The sequence below is a fragment of the Oxyura jamaicensis genome, chromosome 2, assembly GCF_011077185.1.
Source record: "Oxyura jamaicensis isolate SHBP4307 breed ruddy duck chromosome 2, BPBGC_Ojam_1.0, whole genome shotgun sequence".
Taxonomy (NCBI): Eukaryota; Metazoa; Chordata; class Aves; order Anseriformes; family Anatidae; genus Oxyura; species Oxyura jamaicensis.
The window spans coordinates 16,634,053-16,640,870 of NC_048894.1; positions in this window are offsets into that span (position 1 = coordinate 16,634,053).

Genomic DNA, 6,818 nt, shown 5'->3' on the forward strand with positions numbered 1-6,818 from the left:
CCCTCGGGTCCTGTTGCTGTCCCCAGAGAGCAGAGCTCAGCGCCTGCCCCTCCGCTCCCCTCGTGAGGGAGCTGCAGGCCGCCATGAGGCCTCCCCTCAGCCTGCTCTGCTCGGGGCTGAACAAACCCAGGGCCCTCAGCCGCTCCTCATATGCCTTCCCCTGCAGACCCCTCACCACCTCGGCAGCCCTCCCTTGGAGGCTCTGTGCCAGCTTTATGCCCTCCCTGGTGCACCCCAGGGCACGGCTGGCCCTCCTGGCTGCCAGGGCACACGGCTGGCTCGTGGCCAGCTGGCCTCCACCAGAGCCCCCAGGCCCCTTTCCGCGGGGCTGCTCTCCAGCCTCTCGCCCCAGTCTGTGCGTACAGCCGGGGTTGCCCCTTGCCAGGTGCAGAATCCGGCACTTGCTCTCGTTAAATTTCATGAGGCTGGAGGTTGCCCAGCCCTCTAATTTGTCAAGATCCTTCAGCATTGCCTCTCTACCCTCAAGGGAGCCAAGGTGGAGTTTACTCTCAAAAAGCACTAAAGATATAAAGGGATCAATCCTTTTGAAAGATTTAACATATCTATGAATAAGCAAATGCAACGTTTCATATTAGCCTTCTTTTCTGCTTATGTTCATGAGTGTTGTAAACATTTTTGGAATTTTCATCCCTCATTATGTTGCACAAAAATTAATTAAGAGCACTCCAGGGAGGGCTGAATTGCTGCGTCCTTTAAACAGCAAGGGTAAATGAAGCATACAGCTTATAGCAAGGCATTCATCCCACCTAATTATAGGCATCTAAGAGAGAGGTCTGACTTGGAAGCCAGCTTGTCTTTGCTTCCCTCTAGAGTCGATGGATAGGTCTGGCAGCTTCAAAGAGTGATTCAGCACACACAACTACCAAAAAAACATGCAAATAACTCCATTAAGAAAATAAATTAAAAAAAGAAAAAAGAAAAAGAAAAAAAAGGATTTAGATTTGGGGGCAGTACAATAACAGTACGTTTTTAATATGTCTGTGATTGTGGTATTTAACTCAAATTGAAAACTGTAAAGTAAAAATCACTACTCTTATTCATTACGTTAAAAGGCACACCAGATGCCTTATAGATGTAACTTGCCTGTGACCACCTGTTAAGAAGTGAGATAAATAACCCAGGGGCAGAATTGTCATTGATGGACTGCGAAATCCTACAAGTGAACCGGGAGGTAATTCACAAATCCAGAGAGGTCTCAAGCAACAAGCTGAAATTCTTGCTCGCAGTAGACCAAGTTCTGCTCTCCCAGATTACAGATTTGATTTAGCTATGTTTATAGCAGGCAAACGGCAACTCTGAGGTAACTGGTTGGGCAGAATGGGAATCTGTGCAGCCTGCTTGCTCCTGGCAGGGGCAGCAGCGCGTCCCTCTGATGCCCTGCAGATTCCTTTGCTGCCTGGGATTCTTCTGCCCTTTCTGATTTGACACTTTCCTTGCTGTTCCTGGGATCAGAGCAATCACATTTTAAATGTTCACCTTTTACACCCCAGTTCCTGTAGTGCTGTATCTATCTGACTTTTGGCTCAAGGCCCCGATCTTAAAGGTGTTCTGCAACTCAGCAAAAATTGGTCCCTAATTCTTGGGGACATTTAAAAGCCCTGATGGATGCCTACCTGCATGGCACCTAAAATCCTTTCACAGTCTGGTCCCTGCATAGGCCAGCGGCTGCATCGTTCCTCCAGCTGACTGATGACAATGCAGAAGCAGGATTCAAATCAGGTCTTACATCTGCAGACAGCCTGATGGCAGTCTTTTTCCACAGGTCCAACGTATTTTTTGCATTTGAGATTTTTCTAACCGTTATGTGTTGGCTTTTCCTGTTCTGTCCGCAGAGAAATCTGTTATTTTTCCCAGGGAACAAATAAAAAGACCGGATCAGCTAACTTAGCACCATCCTCAGTAGCCCACTCGCTGACCCTCAAGGAGTTGTGCGGCACCCACTGCAGTCCTTATTAACTTAGTCAGAGGGTGAGATGCGGTGAAATCATGGACTGGCCACTGCCCAAGCCCAGCCTGTCTGTGCTCCCGTGCAGGTCCAGCAAGCCCAGAACATGTTGGACTTATCTGCATCTCTTTGTCTTTTGCACAGCTGCTGGGCCAGTGAATTCAGCACTGCCACATGGTTGCTCTCAAGGCATCCTGAGGGTTTGTGTATCAGCCTTCTTCCACAGTCAGGCTTTCTGCCTACAGGAGGCACAAGTACATGTGGAAGAGGTACTTCTGAGACTCTCTAGTGGTGGTCTTCATTCCTCAGTGCCATGGCTTGTTTGTACTGATCACTGCTGGGGCAAAAGGGAGAACTGCTGCCCTTGGCAGAGATGTAAATTGGCAAAGACTGAAAACCTCTCATTAGCCAGAGATTATAAAATATTTAATTGTTCCCACAGTAGTCCATTCAGACCTAAATCTTCACAAGGTACCTGGAAGGCAGTGCTACACCCTCATCCTATTGTCACAGACCTGCCCGCCTTTATCCCATGAGTGTGAACCTTCCCCTTTACAGACTTCTGCAACAAAGCCACAAGTGTCCACCTCTGCTGTATCTCTCTTGCTCTTGGAGGCAAAACTCTTGGAGGTCCTCTGACATGCTGATCAACATCTGATGTCGCAGGCAACAGGGTGAGTTGCTCAGCAGGCATCCACACACATCCTGCCTTGCAAGACCTCATCTCCTGTGGTGTCAGACCTCTCTGTGTCTCATCTCAGAAGAAATCTTATTAAATACACTGTTGGTATAGAAGTGAACCTTGAGGTAGGTAATTTCTGCCATTTGCCCGCTGGTTAAGGTGAGGATGTATGCCGTCAGGAGCAGGCATGAGAAAAGGAAAGCAGCAAAAATGGCTGCTGGGAAAAATGGCACCAGGAATTCGAAGAGGAAGTGGTAGATGTTTGCTCGTAATTTTTGCATAACAGCTTGTTTTTTTCTGGGTTCCCTATGTCAGGAAAAACCATTACAGTAGTTAGGAAAGGGAAATATTTCTTTCTGTTTCTAAGCATGAGAACCAGATTCCCCACTACCAAAAGCTGCCCAGCACATTTTATTCAGTGGTGTGCTCGGGTTGCAACCCTACATCGCACCAGGAGCGAAGCGTATGACATGTTTTTACACTTCACAGGCTGCATAGGAGCCATGTGTTAGCTAAGTCCCACTTAGCTCCTGCTTTGTGTAAGCCCTTGTTTTCTTTATAAAAAAAAGGTAAATTCCACTGGTATTTCATTTCCCTTTCTAACAAATGAGAAGTTGGGTATTTTGAGGATGTGGCTGACTTTTCATCCACAATTTTGATGATGAGCGTGACCACCATGGAAGTGGCAGGGGTGGATGGGGAGAGCGGGGACGCGTCTTCCAGCGGCAGGTTGAGGTGTCATGCTCTGCACCTCGCCAAGGAAGGGGTGGGGGAGGCTGAAAACCCACTAGAAGCAGTCTAATTTATTTATTAAATTTGAAACAAGTGGAAAAGACCTTTAAGTGATATTGGTAATTACTAAATTTCAAAACTGTTTATTAGTGTTTTGCCTCCACAGTTGAAAACAGTGTCTTTGAAGAAGCAGAAGTTGAAAGGAAAGGTAATTTTTTCTTTACTCTTTCATGGTCACTTCTCTGCAAAGATAATGTTCTTTTCACTTGCCTAGTTTCCACCTCAACTTTCTTTTTTCTTTTCTATTCCTGTGGGATGAAGCTGTGATTGCAAGTACAGAACATATCTAGGGGGGCCTGAGGACACAGGGAATGCCAGATCAATTTCATATTGCAAGCTGAAGTCCTCCTTTTGTTCTCACTTGCAAATGTTTTGCAGATACAAACCTGCCAGTCTCCACACTGTAATAATCCCATTGTATAACTCTGTGAATACTTCTGCCTACTGACCATAAGATAAAACCTGGCAGCATGTTACTTCCTTGCATGAGACCTGGTAAACTCTGCCCCAGATCTGAAAGGAGAAGAAACTTCACAGATTCTCTTTGAAAATTCCTTTTCCTGCTTGTCTGTAAAGATCAAGGACACAAAGGTGTAAGAGTCCAACCTCCAGCACTCAGAGGGCCCGGGGAAGCTTTTGATGTGGGGAATCCCATGCAGAGATGTAGCTCCTGCCTTTGCAATTACTTTCCACTCCCATTAAATTCTTTCAGGTTCATCCTTTCACGGGCAAAAAGCCTCTCTGGGGCCTTGTCGGAGGCTGAATGAATCTTTGCATCTCCTTTGGAGAAGTCGCAGCACCTGGTGGTGGGAAATATGGGAAGAGCTGCTGCCTGCACCACTGTCATCAAAGCAGAGGGGACTCTCGGGCGCACTGTCTGGAAGGAAGAACTACCTCGATGGAAGAGGTCCAAGAAAAAACTCTACCTGCCTGGAGCAAAACCTGAGAGAATTTGTGATGCCTCAGCCCAAACGAACAATTGCAAAAGGCTCTGTTTATGTGCCTGAGTTTATGGGCACCTGAGCATCATCTGTATCTAAACTTTTCCTGCCGCACCTGTCCAGAGATGCAGCCATGTTGCTGAACTGAGCAGCTCCGTGTCTTCCCATCTATGAATGCAGAAACCGTGACCACTTTCTTTTCAAAACACACCAGGGAGTATCTTCTGCTGTTGGTGTAACAGCCCAGAGGGCAGGGCTTGTGCTCTGGAAATAAGAGACCATTTTAATTCCCTTCTCAGCTGAAAGGATTTAAATCAGTGGTTCCAAAAAAGTAAGTCAGTAGGCTACAAAATGATACAGGAAGGGAACAAAGTCTACCTCTCTTTTGTACTCTAGGTCACTGCAAGTCCAAGAGTGACATGGTTGGAAGGAGGGGAAACATAATGGAGCCAGTCTGCAGCCCACAAGTTAGCCATTGAGCTGGGAGTGCAATCCCAAAGCAAAAGACATATGGGAACTATTCCTGTAAAAATACATAAGGTATGTTTCCATGGCCTTTGGAGACCAGATGTGGGTTTGTACTGCATTGCAGAAAGCAAGCTCTTTGTTGAAAGAAAATTCAGAAAGATTGACTGGCATTATATCAAGAGGTTAGAAACTCTTCAGAAGTCATAATGTAAAGTCAAATCCAGCTTTTTACTGCAGAGTTCACAAACTCCCAGTTGGAGTTCATTTTTTAAGACCATGTCCCCCTTCTGTTCCCTACAAGCTCTGTATCTGCAGCGCTGCAGCACGTCAAGTCCTCGCAGCCCGCAGCATCTCAAGTTCAAGAAGGGTTAATCCCAATTTTTGGGTTACTGAAAGGCAACACTGATGTAAAATAAGCAAACAGAGTTTCTAGGTCACGTGGGTTTTTATTTCCAGCTCTCAAATCTTAGAAATAAAATGCCTGAGTACTTATTTCCAAAAGAACTGCAATTAAGGAAGAAAAATCAAAGCTGATTATGGGAAAAATATTTATAACCTCCCTCATGGATCCCTGTTGCATCTCCAGAACTTGGATTGTGTACTTGTAAAAGCCGTGCATACTTTCTCAATGAGAAATTTGCTCCTGGCCTGTGCCTTGGTAGTCACAGCACTCTTGAGCTGCTCCAGCAGTTCTCAGTCGTGTGCTACTGATGAGCATGGGAGGGAGAACACAAGGGCACCATGCACGGGCTCCACTCCTCCTCGTCCCTGCCTGACTTCATAGAGCTGTGAGCTGTCAGACCTTACCCTTCCTGGGTGCCTCAAGGCACTGCTGGAAAACTCCACGATCCTCTTTGAACTTCTGTAATTATCTATGCTTTATTTCCTTTTAACGTGACGAGTGGGAAATGAGCTGTCCTTTTTGAGCTTCCTCCTGCCTGATGGTCCCAAGGGAGGTGGGAGAAGCTGCTTTTCATAGACGGGCAAAGTGCTGGCTCCAAAACTCACACTGCTCCTAGTGGGCTGAGATCCAGGCAACCCCCTGAGCACGCAGGATGCTCTCTGTGAAGCTGTATAGTGCAACATTCACCAGTCACGCTGCTGCAAGCAGAAGGCCTGCTTTTAAAACACAGGCTTCTAAAAAGCAAGCAGTAGAGGTAACGTAGTAATAATACTGCCAGGCTGTTATTTGCTCTGAAATTCTCAATCGCAGTTATCGTGTGTCTTGAAACATCATTCTAGCTGAGGCTGGTGTATGTGATGAGGGACACGGGGCTCTGGGGCTGTCAGAGGCTCATTTACCCTTTATCTGTGGCAGTGGGCAATGAAAGCTGTGTCTGTGGCTGCTCCCTTACAGAAGTGCCAGTGTTATTGCACTCATTGTAAATTCATAGGTTTTTTAAATCCATTTTTTTTGTTTTCTTTTGAGAAATGCAGACATGTTTGAACCAAGACATTCCTGCTTCTTTCAGCTGCCGTTACAGCTTTACCCTGCTGGTACAGCTGTATCGCTATTTATTATGGTAACAGCAAGAATTACTGCACGTCAGCCTTGGCACATCCGTGAAGAGGGACTGAGCTCTTGGCTCTTTGGCTGCAGAAGCCACGTCTTTGTGGAGCGTGCAGGCACGGCTGGACCAGCTCCTTGCTTTCCCCTGGCACAGCTGCACGCGGCCAGCAGCAGGGAGTCAGCAACCAGGGGCCTCAGCCACAAGTTTTTCACCCAGTTTTTTTCCAGTTTAGTTTCTGAAACAGAGGATTTGAAATCGCATGTGAAGAAAAACAGGAATTTTCTCCTCTGGGTTGTTAAGGGGGACTTGGCCAGGAAGATTAAGAAAGGAGCCATAGCTGACACACTGGGGCTGACCCTGGAACAAGAGGAGGCTAAACAGCAGTATAAATATCCGTTTGCACAGGCACTTGAACCGATCACACACAGCAGTTCTCACATATAATTCTTCTACACAAT